Source organism: Schistocerca piceifrons, chromosome 2 (assembly GCF_021461385.2).
Source record: "Schistocerca piceifrons isolate TAMUIC-IGC-003096 chromosome 2, iqSchPice1.1, whole genome shotgun sequence".
NCBI lineage: Eukaryota > Metazoa > Arthropoda > Insecta > Orthoptera > Acrididae > Schistocerca > Schistocerca piceifrons.
The window spans coordinates 498,194,885-498,212,036 of record NC_060139.1 but is presented as its reverse complement, the minus strand read 5'-3'; positions in this window follow the sequence as shown (position 1 = coordinate 498,212,036).

Here is a 17,152-nt window from a genome sequence, read left to right as displayed (position 1 = left end):
GAAAGTCCAATAATAACAATGACGAAGTTGGTGCCGCGACTACGTAGCGTCTGCGTGGCGTCTCGCGCTGATGTGGGTCAGAGCGCGAGCGGGGCCGAGCGGCTGCCGGGAGCCGTCCTATATTGCAGCGACAGAGGTCACTCGAATTACAGAACTGCTGGAGGTGTGTTTCAGTGGACATGCATCACTGGGTCCGCCAGAACCCGCAAGACCGCTAGCGGCATTGGGCGGAAACCTGCATTTTCATTGCTAGCTTAAAGACGCCCATGGAGTGGTACCGATATGTGATACCACACTTGGGTTTTCCCTTCTTGCAAAACTCTCCCCATAATTGCTCGCATTGGAAGTGAGAGAGCTTGCGTGGGGTGAACGGTAACAGCAGCATCTGGGCTCCCAGTGAGCGAGAAATTTCAAATCTCAAAACAAGTTTTGGTCGACAATTCTCAGCAAGAAGTCTCGGTAACAGAGTTCGTTTTCATATGTTATGTAACATTCAGGGGTTTGGAATGAGCTCTGGACTAATAATGGGGCGCCAGCCATGGCACAGAAACCTACGTCGAGTTTCAGCTGTTGAAACCACCTACTGAAGATCTGCACCAGCAGTCTCTAGAAACGAAGTAATTCATTCTGCTGTTATAGAAACACGCAAAATCTATAGCTACGCTCGTCTTCAGTTATGTTTTACAGACACCGAGCTAGTTTATCATTCCAGAGACGCATTCTAAATAAGTCAAACGAAATCGAGCACAAGCAAATCACATCTAAACTTCTCCTCAAGTTTACACTTCGTTTATTTTTTATAAATGAATCATTATTTAAACTAGATAGTTATACCGATGTGTTTGTTTTTGACATAAATCGATCATGAACTTGTATCGTGATTGTTTTATGAGGGCAATGGTCTCAAAGCTTCATAAATTATAAAATGTTACATAATGATTAAAAGGTATCCCTTTCCAGTATATTTCTACTTCGGCAATACAGCATCTTTTGTTTGCGAGGGCCGCGCGGTTTGAGGCGTCATGTCACGGACTGCGCGGTCCCTCTCGCCGGAGGTTCGAATACTCCCTCGGCCATGGGTGTGTGTGTTGTTCTTGTCATAAGTTAGTTTAAGTAATGTGTAAGTCTACGGAACGATGACCTAAGCAGTTTGGACCCTTAGGAATTCACACACATTAGGACTTTTTTTTTTTTTTTTTGCGAGGCTCGTTACAGACGTAACACTTTTTGTCATGGGAACGCTGACAATGAATTCATTCAAAATCTAGCTGTTACTGGGTGTCCACGGCAGATTGTAACAGAAATGTGATTTGTTTTTGTACATATTGCTTTCAGATTTGTACAGTGGCTTAAAATCTTAATAAGAATAAACAACAGTGAACATTCAAAATTTCATTAGCCTCTATTTCTGCATATATTACAATCTCTACCTTGTAGTGGTCTCCAGCAGAGTTTCTTAATTTTCTGGGATTCCAAAATCGTCACAAGCTGCAGCAAGGCCAATTATGTGATTCTGTAACGTCAATACATTTTTTTTTTAAATTATTTTCATTTTATTACATTATGTGGGATACCTGTATACAAAAAGAAAGGAAGATTACTTACAACCTACACTCGTCTACTTGAATCATCGATGCAAACTGTGTTAACAAAACTAGAAATGAGACAAAAGCGATAAATTTATTGGGAAAACATCAGGTTACCACAATAGTAAAGGTTTAGATATATAATTGAATAGATTTCCAATTACACAGTACAATGCCACCATATCAAGATAAAAAACGCGACTAGATAAGGAAAAATGAACAAGTGTATAAAAAGATGGCTGTTTCAGCACGTCTTCATGGGAGAGAGGGATGGGAAAGTACAATAAAACAATAAGGAAAATAAAAACTCCAGAAATAAAATTTTTGTGAATAAAAAGAGGTTAGGTTGGTTGGTTGGTTGTTTGGGGAAGGAGACCAGACAGCGTGGTCATCGGTCTCATCGGATTAGGGAAGGATGGGGAAGGAAGTCGGCCGTGCCCTTTCAGAGGAACCATCCCGGCATTTGCGTGGACTGATTTAGGGAAATCACGGAAAACCTAAATCACGATGGCCGGACGTGGGATTGAACCGACGTCCTCCCGAAAAAGAGGTTACTCACCTACATACAACAGAAAAAACGAAATATTGCGAAAAGAACTAGAATTAAAACATAGTAGGTTTAAGGTAAGCCTTGAAAAATACTCAGAGGTAGGTAATACACATCTTTCCAAATTAGAGTTATCTAACAAGCCGGCAGGTGGAAGAGATGGGGTAAGAATGTAAACGAACTAGTTGTACATCTTTAGTGTGCTATTTCGAGGTTCATTGAAAAACTATTCACGGCAGAAATGATGCCAACGGGAGTCACACTGTCTTTCTACAAGAAAGTACATCAGAATTTTTAACGATCCTGACGAAAACACAGTTACGATCGCTCGGATCTGAAACTCCAAACACTGTTCGAAGAAATATTGAAAAAATTCAACAAAAAATTCAGGATTAGTTCCAATCTCCTTTGAAAACGAGTAAAACACCGTTACGTGACATAGTAAGCGGAAAAATTATACAAATATTGATTAATGAAACACACGAACATATTTCTAGACCGATCAACGAAATCTATTTAACCAGCGAAATTCCAGATGATTCCAAAAAGTGTCTCGTAATCTCAGTAACAAATGTAGCCAAAATTCTAAAATGTTATAAACATGATACCCCGGGTCTCTTGTCCCAGACATCCATAACATTGGCAAGAATCATACATAAGATTGCAAAAACTATAAAACAGAACCACATTTAGACAGTACAGAGACGCAACAGAAGACATGTTAATGTTCCGACAGATTATAGACAGTTTATGGTGCACACAACAAATCCATTACTTACTGGAATCGTAGAAGCACAAAAAGCCTTCTATAAAGTGAAACTGTATTTCGTTAATTAAGGATTTGTCTATTATTATTGGTCTAGCCTCCAGAGATAAACGAATAGTATTATAGTGAAGGGGAAGAAATGATGGTCATTGTGTGACTGTGAGGAAAGCATACCAAAAAGCGAGTTATGGACAGAGTAGATGCGCCGACAGCTCACTGTTGCTCATTGGAGAGACCTTTCCATGAAACAAGGAAGGCGTCACCAGCTTAACATGGCTCAATGGGTAGACACTGACCATTCAGGTTCTTGAACGGAGGAGCTCTGAAGGGCTCAAGGCTGTCTGTGCTAGGAAAATACGTCCTTTCGGTGAAACAGTGATTGCGTCAGAGACATAAGGTATGCGCTACTTTTCTGCAGTTCCGCATCCATTCAAGACCCTTAGAGACATGTCGAGAGTCGTCAGCCTGCCTCCAAAGGAGAGCCCTTTAGAAAATGCCACACCGTTACAATGTTTCCAGGACAGGAGGCACCAATAGACGACAAGATTAGGGGCTTTCGAGACAGTCCAGCAGAAAGTTGGCACACTCGGACGAGAAGTGAGGAGAGCTGTCCCGGAGGGAATGTCTATTGGCTGGCACTGGCGTACCGCCCGTCAATGAAGAGATGGTGATGTTACGTACACTGGAAGCATAAAAGGTACCTGTGGCATGGACTTCATCTAGCCAATACTTCGCTCTCTATACATCGAGCTTATCCGATACTATTGTGATATTAGTCTCTTAGTTGCTGTACTGATTCCCATTCCAGAGTATTCCTGATTTGATTCCGTGACTAATTCCATTTCATTCCACTCCATTCCTACGGGAATAGCGAAGAGGCTTTGCCGACTTAGGCTCAGCCGACGAATAAGGACCTTCAGCCAAACGGACCGAAGTTTTCAGCTATCAATTGTTGCCAATCATCCGCCATAAGGCGACGACTAACGCACAGGCAGCCGTGACGGCAGCACTTCGCACACGCTACACGTCTTCGCCGACGACCGATACGTTGGTAAGATTAAACCGCGAACCCAGCTCACAAGGGTGCCCATAGCATCCTAAACACCGATTGTGCTGCGTCAGTCCAGTCAAACCTCCATGAGGTACAAATTTATATAAGTTTCTTGGACCTCGGGAAGGTCTGACTAAATAATTCCGTTTCGTCCTCCGAGGAGCTCATGGAACCACTACAGGACTTCCTTGTTCTTATCTTTCCAAAAATTCCTCATCCTTTCACTTTGGGCCTGTATTCATTCTTGGGTCCATGCGTTTTTAGGTTTCAAAGTCCTTCATGTTGGGATTCTTGGGAATGGTTTTATTGTAACGGTGTCCTACTAGGGAATAGGGAAACAATAGAAAGGACTGGACCCTTTTTGTTATCACTCGTTTTATTTTACAATCATATCAACAAATTCCTTTAGAACAACAATATATTGATCCTGATTACTTTAGGTAATAAGAATAGCAAATCACAAGAATTAAGTGAATCTGCTACCAATGTCCTTTCATGAAACAAAGTCTATCTCAAATATAAGAATATGTTAAAACCTACTGACAATTATGCGCCTGACGGCTTAAATTAAGACACACAATAACAACCTGCCAGAAATGCACCCAATCAAACTTCGGCTCCACGGCCCAGTAACACAATTAGTCGTATCTTGCTCTTGAGACAAGGTTTAATAAATATAATAAATACCCAAGTAAATATAATTAGCGCCAGAATTAATTAGCGAGGAGTGACGCCAGGTCGCTTGAAGGCAGAACGAAAACTTAACTTGGAGAAGCCAAGACGCAAGGCGGCAGTTCGTACAAGACCCACTTCTCGAGCTTCGAGCCGGAGTCACTTCCCGCTACCCAGGATTTCACAGCCTCGGTACCCATAGGTGGAAAGGTAGCTCTTACTCCAAAACACCAGCAGCCAACTGAAAATTTAACAAGCGCACAGAACAGATCCGGAGGGACAATGAAACGACCTCCAAAAGAAATTAAATAACAGGTTAAATTATTCACTAGTAACACGGCACACTGCCCCACTACGAATGAACTACACAGGCGAGGTAAAACCAACAGAGCAAATCTTATCAATAACCTTAATGGGAATTGCCTGCTATTAAGATATTAGAAAAAACTTACAATTAGTAGCAAGGCCAGCGGGCACTCCAATCTTAGTCACAGTTAAATTACGTAAACTCTTATGCCCACTGTTCAGTGAAAACCGTATCAACCACAATTCTGGAAATTTCATTACAAGTTTTACTGGGGCTCGCTGCGATAAGGCTACCAAACGCCCGAATGCAGTATATTTCATAAACAGATTACGGTCTTAGAGCTGATTACGTATTTTATCAAACAACAATTTCCCACGAGCTGGAAGAGGCGCGCTCGTGCATTATACAGGGCTACTACAAATGATTGAAGCGATTTCATAAATTCACTGTAGCTCCATTCATTGACATATGGTTACGACACACTACAGATACGTAGAAAAACTCATAAAGGTTTGTTCAGCTGAAGCCGCACTTCAGATTTCTGCGCTCGAGAGCGCAGTGAGACAAAATGGCGACAGGAGCCGAGAAAGCGTATGTCGTGCTTGAAATGCACTCACGTCAGTCAGTCATAACAGTGCAACGACACGTCAGGACCAAGTTCAACAAAGATCCACCAACTGCTAACTTCATTCGGTGATGGTATGCGCAGTTTAAAGCTTCTGGATGCCTCTGTAAGGGGAAATCAACGGGTCGGCCTGCAGTGAGCGAAGAAACGGTTGAACGCGTGCGTGCAAGTTTCACGCGTAGCCCGCGGAAGTCGACGAATAAAGCAAGCAGGGAGCTAAACGTACCACAGCCGACGGTTTGGAAAATCTTACGGAAAAGGCTAAAGCAGAAGCCTTACCATTTACAATTGCTACAAGCCCTGACACCCGATGACAAAGTCAAACGCTTTGAATTTTCGGCGCGGTTGCAACAGCTCATGGAAGAAGATGCGTTCAGTGCGAAACTTGTTTTCAGTGATGAAGCAACATTTTTTCTTAATGGTGAAGTGAACAGACACAATGTGCGAATCTGGGCGGTAGAGAATCTTCACGCATTCGTGCAGCAAATTCGCAATTCACCAAAAGTTAACGTGTTTTGTGCAATCTCACGGTTTAAAGTTTACGGCCCCTTTTTCTCTGTGAAAAAAACGTTACAGGACACGTGTATCTGGATATGCTGGAAAATTGGCTCATGCCACAGCTGGAGACCGACAGCACCGACTTCATCTTTCAACAGAATAGTGCTCCACCGCACTTCCATCATGATGTTCGGCATTTCTTAAACAGGAGATCGGAAAACCGATGGATCGGTCGTGGTGGAGATCATGATCAGCAATTCATGTCATGGCCTCCACGCTCTCCCGACTTAACCTCATGCGATTTCTTTCTGTGGGGTTATGTGAAAGATTCAGTGTTTAAACCTCCTCTACCAAGAAACGTGCCAGAACTGCGAGCTCGCATCAACGATGCTTTCGAACTCATTGATGAGGACATGCTGCGCCGAGTGTGGGAGGAACTTGATTATCGGCTTGATGTCTGCCGAATCACTAAAGAGGCACATATCGAACATTTGTGAATGCCTAAAAAAACTTTTTGAGATTTTGTATGTGTGTGCAAAACATTGTGAAAATATCTCAAATAATAAAGTTATTGTAGAGCTGTGAAATCGCTTCAATCATTTGTAATAACCCTGTATTAATATTTAACACCTGCCTTAAACACCATGGACTCTTCATAGGCACACCTTTACTTCCAATGTAACACCTATGCGCTTACAGTTACCAGAAGTGAGGTAGCAACCCTGAACACCTTCACACACATGCCCTAAGTACAATCTCACTTAACCTTTCACTGGATGTCCGATATGGCTTGTGTCGGTTACGGCAGGCGGCAATAAGGCAGAGGATGGACGTAGACAGCCGTGTCCGGAACTAGCAGCACGCAACCCAAGGCAGCAACAAGTCTCCTCACAGGCGACAGGAAAGGCTCTCCGCCAAGCTGCCCCATGAACGCAATCGGTTCCCGCTCCACTACAAGCGCACTCCGGCCTCAGGTAACATCGAACGCCAACTGTTCCCGGCCTTGGCGAGAGCCTCCAGTTAACTCCTACGACAAAGATAAGGCAGCCAAAACTTAGTACGATCCACAAGCAAAGATAAGTGCGCGAAGACGAGGTACTTGCAAATACGCTGGCGCGCCAGCAAAACGCCACGGCTCAGTTATGTTTATCGATTTCCTGCCTATATATAGCCAGTGTAGTCGCCAGTGGGTCAATACAGTTTTCTGCAGGGTCACTTTGGGTGTTTACCGGAAAACGACTTTGGATTGCCGGGTTCCGTTGGTGATGTGGAAGATTTTATCGGTCAAGTGAGAGTCGTCCGTTCGTGCTATACGACAGTAGAATTTCACATGTCTTTTCAGTTAAATGAGGTGAACCACTCAAGTCAGTGAATACAATTCCTCTTTTACGCATCCGAATACCACCAAGAATTTTGGGTCCAAATATTTTTCTCAGTATCAGTCTTTATTTTTTCTCAGTGTCTTTGCCATTGGAAGTTAATAATAACGTCTCCATAGCGTAGAATGCTTCTGTAAGAACGACTGTGTGGTCGTAACGGACTTTTGCTGTGAGGAACAGCGATTTCTTGTTGTACATATTCCAAGTAATTAGGTAGGCTTTAGGTAATATTTCTAGCCGTATTTTCTTAGCTACTCTTTCATTGCTAGTGTTTTCAATAATTTCACCTAGATAGTTGAAGTCTTTAACTTGCATGATGTCACATATTGTTGCAAGTGACGCGAGGTTCGAGACCTTGGAGTCAATGTATTTTCTTTTTCCGTCAGAGGTTTGGTGTCTGGTCTTACGGCGGTCTCACGAAGCCTTTCGGCGGCGTGGCTCGCTTCCTCGGGAGTCCGGATAATTATTGCTAAATCGTTAACAAAAACAAGGCACTTCATATTGCCTCGTTCATGTTTTGTTCGCATACTTGTTCCGGTATTTCTTGTTCCCAAGTTTTGAAGATCTCATGGGTACCAGGCTGAACAGGAGTAAGGACAGTCCATCACACTGCCTTGCCCCACTTCTCATTTGAAGAGGTTTGAAGATTTCGCCCACAAGTTTTACTTTAGAGGATGTGTTTGTCAAGGTCTGTTCGATTAACATAGTTGTTTTGTCATCCACGCCGTATTCATGAAGTATATTATACAGGGTGATGCGGTCGATAGAGTTTCAGCTTTTTTGCAGCCTACGACAGTGGCGACTGTGCGGTTTGACTTTCGATGTTTCAGTACAATCTTGAGGTTCGAGATCCGTTCTGCACACGATCGACCCGGTCGGTAGCCCGCCTGGTATTCATCCATCAAATGTTCTGTATGTGGCTCCATTCTGGTGGGCACGGTAGGCAGTTAATAGAAGTGAAATACCCCGGTAATAGTTTGGATCTTACTTATACTTTTTTGTGCAGCAAATAAATCAAAGCATTTCTCCAATCTGCTGGTCTGATGTCATTTTCCCATATATTGGCGATAATGGCTTGTGGTCTGTTAATCAATTCACCGCCGCTCTAGAGCGTTTCTGGGAGTACGCTATCTTCTCCTGGCGTTTTGTTGTTTTTCAGAGCCGGCCGAAGTGGCCGTGCGGTTAAAGGCGCTGCAGTCTGGAACCGCAAGACCGCTACGGTCGCAGGTTCGAATCCTGCCTCGGGCATGGATGTTTGTGATGTCCTTAGGTTAGTTAGGTTTAAGTAGTTCTAAGTTCTAGGGGACTAATGACCTCAGCAGTTGAGTCCCATAGTGCTCAGAGCCATTTGAACCATTTCTTTTGTTTTTCAGATGTAAAATGATGGTTGGTATTTCCTTATGTGTATTTTATATTCACTTCCTTATTTTAAAATCTGATGTTTGAAGTTATAATGCCCGTTCAAATCATAGTTACTCACATGTACTGTCCACATCTGGAACTACAAATCTCATTTCAGCAAAAATGCTCAAAGAAGATTTCAGCCTGACGCCCATCACAATCAGAATTATTAATTGTACCATATACTTCAGCGCAGTTTCAAGGATTTTGGACAAAACAAGGAGCTTGAATATGAAAAAGAGTATGTCACAGGTGTAATTTGTTACTAGAATTGTTCAACCTGTATACTGAGAAAGATGTCGAGGAATGTAAAGAGGATGTGGAAGACACGAAAATTAATGGAGTGAAAGCCGAAACGGTTGAGGAATATACAGATAAACTGAGGAAAACATTAGTTAGAAAGAGAAGTATAACATGAAAATTGAAACGAAGAAGACAGAAATTATAGAATGCAAATTCTAACATATCAGCAGCACACTTTACAGTTGATAATATACCACTCAGACAATTAAATATCTTTAACTATTTAGAACGTAAAATAACCTCAGACAGAAAAAGGTGTTGCTGACATGGAGGAACCTTATTGTAAGAGACGAAAAACAGAGTTATTCAGACTTTATCTGGACCATGGCATTGTATGGGTCGGAAATACTCACTATATGTGTGTATGACAGGAGACATCTAGAAGGAGCGTTGAAAAGATTTCGTGGACAGGAAAGCTCAATAGGCGAATAAAGATAACTGCTTTCACAGTACTGAAAGCTAGGGATCTAGGCTTTCAACAGTACTGAAAGCAAATTAACCATTTCTAACAACACTGTAGTTTTCTAGTTAATATAATGGAATAAGTGATTAAAGGGAAGAGAAGAAGTCCTAGACTGCAATATTTCAGATAGATAATATATTTGTATGAAATCAAAAGGCCTCATTTATGGCTCCAAAATGTAATGAACTCAAAATTTACTCATGGAAATTAATACGCAAATCAGTCTCAGTCCTTTGACTGGTTTGATCAGGCGTCCACGAATTCCTCTGCTGTACCAATACTTTTCTCTCGGAGTAGCGCTTGCAATCTACGTCCTCAATTATTTGCTGAATGTATCCCAGCCTCTGTATTCCTCTACTGCTTTTACCCTCTGCAGCACCCTCTAGTACCATGCAAGTTACAGATGCCGTGTATCCTGTCTCTTCTTCTTGTCAATGTTTTCCATATATTCCTTTATTTTTCTCTCGGAGTAGCGCTTGCAATCTACATCATCAATTATTTGCTGAATGTATCCCAGCCTCTGTCTTCCTCTACTGCTTTTACCCTCTGCAGCACCCTCTAGTACTATGCAAGTTACACATGCCGTGTATCCTGTCTCTTCTTCTTGTCAATGTTTTCCATATATTCCTTTATTTGACGATTCTGCGGAAAACCTCCTCATCAGTTCACCTAATTTTCAAAATTCTTCTATAGCACCACATCTCAACTGCTTCTATTCTCTCCTATTCCCGTTTTCCTACAGTCGCTGACTTATTGTCATACAGTGCTACACCCTGAACATATATTCTGAAATATTTCATCCTCAAATTAAGTCATATTGGGGGCAAAAGTTTAATCAGTTCAAAATAATTTACAAATCACAAGCAAGGTCACCCCAAGCTGAGCACCAGAAATGTAGTAAATGAAAACTGACTCAAGGATATAAGAATGAGGTCACCCCATACTGGTCACCAAGACGTAGAAATTTATAATTAGACTGCAGTGATAATAAACTGATCAGAGGATTGGAACATGGAAACGTTTATTATTATCACATCAGTACCAAAATAAATCTCAGGACGACATGAATGGACTTACACGTCATTCAGTAATTGGCCAAGTAGGGGGAGAAACGATAGTCTCCTCTCGCCACTCGACGGTGTGAATTTTGGATGATGGCGGGTGCAGCGGATCCGATGTTGACACGAGACATCGATCACCTCTCGTTGTTTGTGCTGGCTGACTTAATCCCTCAGGTGCACCGCGACCTTGGGGCTGCCGGAGGTGTTTTCCTGCTTGCGCTCCTACCCACCACTACCTGAGGTGATTACCTCGCGGAGGAGGCCCTTAGCATAATATTTGCAGGCTGAGGTCATAGCAAAAAGCGCAACCGGATGTCTAAAGATTCGAACATAGGTTATGGCTGCAAATGGTATCTATTCATCACCAAATACTAAGTGAATAACACATGTATCACAAAATGACGATTGACACTGGAACCAGTGCGGGGATAAGACTCATCGTCTGAAGGCTGAGTCGACTGTAGGACGGCATGCTTCCAAAGGCAAACTCACTGTCTCACACGTCATGTCCGACTGCTAACTCAATAATTCACAGTTCATTGATTTCATTGTTCACTCTTCGATCATTGACCATCTGATCTATTTGCCTTCTCGCTCTCTGCTCACGTCCGCTGACCGTTTAATTGCGTCCTGAAGGACAGATTGAGGAAAACCAGGAACGAAACTGCCAAGCAATAGCAGCCGAGAGGACAGAGAATCAACAGTCAATGAGTAGTCGAGCACACAGTCAGAAGAGACTCAATGGACAAATGGTGAACAGACATTACTCAATGTCTGTTCACCATTTCATCTACATTTACATCTACGTGGATACTCTGCAAATCACATTTAAGTGTCTGATAGAGAGTTCATCGAACCACTTTCACAATTGTCTATTATTCCAATCTCATATAGCACACGAAAAGAACCAACACCTATATCTTCCTGTGTATGTCAGTGTCAACAAAATATTTTCGCATCGGAGAAGAAAGTTGGTGATTGGAATTTTGTGAGAAGATTCCGTCGCAACGAAAAACGTCTTTCCTTTAATGATGTCCAGCCCAAATCCTGTATCATTTCTGTGACTCTCTCCCATATTTCGCAATAATACAAATAGCGCTGCCCTTCTTTGAACTTCTTCGATGTACTCCGTCAGTCCTATCTGGTAAGGATCCCACATCGCGCAGCATTATTCTAAAAGAGAACGGACAAGCGTAGTATAGGTAATCTCCTTAGTAAATCTGTTACATTTTCGAAGTGTCATGCCGATAAAACCCAGTCTTCGGTTAGCCTTCCCCACAACATTTCCTCTGTGTTCCTTCCAATTTAAGTTGTTCGCAATTGAAATACGAGTACCTAGGTATTTTGTTTAATTTACGGCTTTTAGATTAGGCTGATTTATCGTGTAACCGAAGTTTAACGAATTCCTTTTAGCACTCATGTGGATGATCTCATACTTATTTAGGGTTAACTGCCAATTTTCGCACCATTCAGATATTTTTCTAAATCGTTTAGCAATTTATTTTGATTTCCTGATGACTTTATTAGTCGATAAACGACAGTTTCATCTGCAAGCAACCGAAGACGGATGCTCAGATTGTCTCCCAAATAGTTTATATAAATAAGGAGCAGCGAAGGGCCTATAACACTACCTTGGGAAACGCCAGAAATCACTTCTCTTTTACTCTATGTCTTTCCGTCAGTTACTACGAAGGGTGACCTCACTGACAGGAAATCACAAATCCAGTCACATAACTGAGACGATATTCCATTAGCACGTAGTTTCACTCCAAGCCGCTTGTATGGTACAGTGTCAAAAGCCTTACGTAATTCCAGAAATATGGAAGCGATCTGAAATCCCTTGTCAGTAGCACGCAACACTTCATGTGAATAAAGAGCTAGTTGTGTTTCGCAGGAACGATGTTTTCTAAACGCATGTTGACTGTGTGTCAAATGATCAAATGTGTGTGAAATCTTATGAGACTTAACTGCTAAGGTCATCAGTCCCTAAGCTTACACACTACTTAACCTAAATTATCCTGAGGACAGACACACACACCCATGCCCGAGTGAGGACTCGAACCTCCGCCGGGACCAGCAGCACAGTCCATGACTGCAGCGCGTCAGACCGGTCGGCTAATCCCGCGCGGCGACTGTGTGTCAATAGGCGGTTTTCTTCGAGGTAATTCATAATGTTCGAACACAGTATATGTTCCAGAATCCTGCTGAATATCCACGTTAACGATATGGGCCTGTAATTTACTGGATTACTCCTACTACGTTTCTTGAATTTTGGCGTGAACTGTGCAATTTTCCAGTCTCTGGGTAGGATCCTTTGTCGAGCGAACGGTTGTATGTGTTGTTAAGTACGGAGCTAATGCATCAGCGTACTCCGAAAGGAACCTAATTGGTATACTGTCTGGACCAGAAGACTTACTTTTATTAAGTGATTTAAGTTGCTTCACTACTCCGAGGATATTTACTTCTACGTTACTCATGTTGGCAGCTGTTCTCTATTGGAATTCTAGAATACTTACTTTGTCTTCTTTTGTGAAGGCATTTCGGAAGGGTGTGTTTAGTAACTCTGTTTTGGCAGCAATGTCTTCGACAGTATCTCGATTGCTATCGCGGAGAGAAGGCATTGATTGTTTCTTACCGCTAAGATACTTCATATACGACCAGAATCTCTTTGGATTTTCTGCCAGGTTTCTGGACATGAAGTCCGTGCTAAATTTCGAGCTTCTGTAAAAGATCGCCAATCTTGGGGATTTTGCGTCTGTTTAAATTTAGCATGTTTGTTTCGTTGTTTCTGCAACAGTGTTCTAAACAGTTTTGTGTACCAAGGAGGATCAGCTCCGTCGTTTGTTAGTTTATTTAGTATAAATCTCCTAATTGCTGCCGATACTATTTCTTTGAATTTAAGCCACATCTGGTCTACACTTATATTATTGATTTGAAATGAGTGGAAATTGTCTCTCAGGAAGGCGTCAAGTGAACTTTTATCTGCTTTTTGGAATAGGTTTATTTTTTGCTTATTTTTGGAGGATTTTGGGATTACAACATGCTGTCTCGCAACGACCACCCTGTGTTCACTAATCCCTGTATCGGTTTTGATGCTTATTATTAACTCCGGATTATTTGTTGCTAATAGGTCAAGTGTATTTTCACAACCGCTTACTATTCGCGTGGGCTCATGGACTAACTACTCGAAATAATTTTCAGAGAATGCGTTAAGCACAATTTCGGATGAGATTTTATGCGTACCTCCCGAATTAAACATGTATTTCTGCCAACATATCGAAGGTAAATTAAAGTCATCACCAGCTATAATCGTATGAGTTGGGTACGTGTTTGAAATCAAGCTCGAGTTTTCTTTGAACCTCTCAGCAATTGTATGATTTGAATTGGGAGGTCTGTAAAAGGATCCAATTACTATTTTATTCCGGTTGCCAAGAATGACCTCTGTCCATAGTAACTGATTAATAACAATATGCTTGGATCGAGGTGCTGTTAGGAAGTGTATTATGTACTAAAAGTCAATAACCAACACAAAATAGTCTTTAGTATCACCATGTCAAAGCAACATTTTTTCACTTGAATTTGAGGAATTTTAGTATTCGGGAGGTAGAGAGACACGTTTTACATATTAGGCAACTCGGTCAGGTTCATTTAGCAGCGAAACATGTTTTCTCTGAGGATCACTACATACCCGTCCTACGGCTGCCAAAAATTGAAATAATAGTGGAAGGGGAGGTTTGTATACTACACTACCTAAGAGGACATCGGCGCATGGATCTATAACCTTATTTCTTTCAAGCAAGCAAATCTGACGGGACAGAAGTGTGAACGCCACTTCTCTGTATGTAGACATTGTGTCCTAACTTCTGTTCCTCCTGCTCGTCCACTGATATTTCTTTCCCTCTGTTAAAACACAGCAACTTAACAATGTAAACAGCTGCAGTTGTAGCACAATGTGCTGCCGCCGTATCCACGTATCCAATGGTTATTCCTTCTAGGAAGTGGACGACCAATACATTTATACGAATCGATAACATTCTGGAAACTTTTAAACGAAACATCTTGAATTGATGTAATTCTGTAACTCTAAAATATGTATAAAAGTAGTTTAACATGATCAGAGAATATTTAAATTTTTTTCTTAAACATTTGCTTCTGTGCACGTATAGGTTTGTTCGTTGTGGGTTGCAGTACAAAGAAGAAGCTTCCAGGGCAGCAGAAGATAAAACTGTGCTTGAAACCGATTCAAGCTATTTGGGAAACCTTAATGCGAACGCGATGCTAAGAATCTCCCTGGACAAATAAAACTTTATAACTTCGGGGAGCAGTGACGAAAAGTACTGCGTTATTCTGCGGCCTCAGTTGTATGGAAGTAATACGCGAAGCTGAATAAATACCGCTGCACAGACCTAACACATGTGGCCATCGGCGCTGCACACGACGGCCGCTTCGTAGCTCAGGGAGTACGAGAAATGCTACGACAGCAGTCTGCCAGAAGAAACAGGTGCTGTTACGAAGCAACAGGAGCTGGCAGGCAGAAACAGTTCCTGGTAGCTGACACGCAGAGAAGTGCAACAGAACGCTGGCTTCGCATTATACCAGAGAGATCGATTATCTAGTCTTTCAAAAGCTAAGCTTTATTCTTATCGTATCACTCCGTGTTGGTATTTATCACGCCCCGGTGCCCAGAATTTCATCTCTTGTAGAGGTTTCTACTTCAGGGTCTTTCCTAGGTTCATAACAGAATTAGTAAGCGTATTTCCAGAATGACATTTTCACTCTGCAGCGGTGTGTGCGCTGATATGAAACTTCCTGGCAGATTAAAACCGTGTGCCGGACCGAGACTCGAACTCCGGACCTTTGCTTTTCGCGGGCAAGGGCTCTACCATCTGAGCTACCCAAGCACAACTCACGCCCCCTCCTCACAGCTTTACTTCTTCCAATAACTCGTCTCGTACCGTCCAAACTTCACAGAAGCTCTCCTTCGAACCTTGCAGGACTAGCACTCCTAAAGAAAGGATATTGCGGAGACATGGCTTAGCCGCAGCCTGACGGATGTTTCGAGAATGGCAGAAGTAAAGCTGTGAGGAGGGGGCGTGAGTTGTGCTTGGGTAGCTCAGATGATAGAGCACTTGCCTACGAAAGGCAAAGGTCCCGAGTTCGAGTCTCGGTCCGGCATACAGTTTTAATTTGCCTGGGAGTTTCATATCAGCGCACACTCCGCTGCAGAGTGGAACTCTCATTCTGTGAGCACGTGTTAGGATACAGGGCAGGTAAACGGACCGTGAGACGAGATCCAATCAATCGTCTTAGGTAGGGACTGTCCAGAAACAAGAGCATATCCGAACTTAACACTGCAGGGTGCAATCGCCCGTGAATCGCATGTCTTGGCGAACTGCTAATATCACATTTTCCAGTACTACAGAAAGCGTGAACGCTTGTCTATTAGAGGCCAGAGGAAACTATCATAAATGGAACGTGTCATACCAAGGACACCTTAACTGAAAGATACCAAACTGATTATTATTATTTATTAATTCTTTTAACTTCTTATGTGTTATAGGGCTGCAACGACAGGTCGCCATCTTATTCTGCCTTCTGCTAGTATCTTCAGTTCTTATAATCCCACTGCTTGCTGTTGACCTTCCGCTTCTACTGATCGTCTCCACGTCATCTGAGCCTGCCTCGTTTCCGTCCTCCCTTCGGGATCCAATAAAGCGCTTCCTTCGCAATACGTTCATTTCGTCTCCGAAGTGTACGTACTAACCATCGCCACTTCCTGCTTCTTATTTGCAGTGCAGTTGGCTCCTGGTTGGTTCCTTCCCAGATTGTTTCGTTAGAGGTGACATTTGGCTGTCATAAAGCAGGATGTTGCTCAGACATCTGCTGTTGAAGGTCTGCAGCTTGTGGTTTACCTGCTTCGTCACTTTCCATGTTTCACATCCATACAGGATCACAGATTTTACATTACTTTCAAGTATCCGTGATTTGGTCCTCAGTGTTATTCCTTTGATCTCCAGATAGAGCGGAGAGTTGTAAAAGCGCCTCTACCTTTGTTGATACTGATGTTAATCTCCTCTGTTGCACCCCCAAATGGTGTAATCATGCTTCCAAGGTAGCAAAACGTATCCACCCTTTCTATTACCTGGTTTCCCAGCTTCAGCTCTGCGGGGTTGTTATCGTTTTCTCGCATGTCTAATTTTTTTGGGCACTAATATTCAGACTCACTTTCTTCGCCTTCAAATGTCAGATCTTCTAGTTTCTCTTTCACGTCGTTAATGCTATGGGATAGAAGGCAGAGGTCATCTGCAACATCTAGGTTATCTAGGTGTGTTCCATTGCTCTACTTTATTCCTCTCACTTTATCCATTGCTTTTTTTATATACAAGATTCAGTACCATGTTAAATAGTATCGGCGAGCGTAGGCAACCATGTGCTTTACTCCTGTTTTCACTGCCATTGGATCTGATACTCCTGTGCAGTTTTTTTTTCTTGA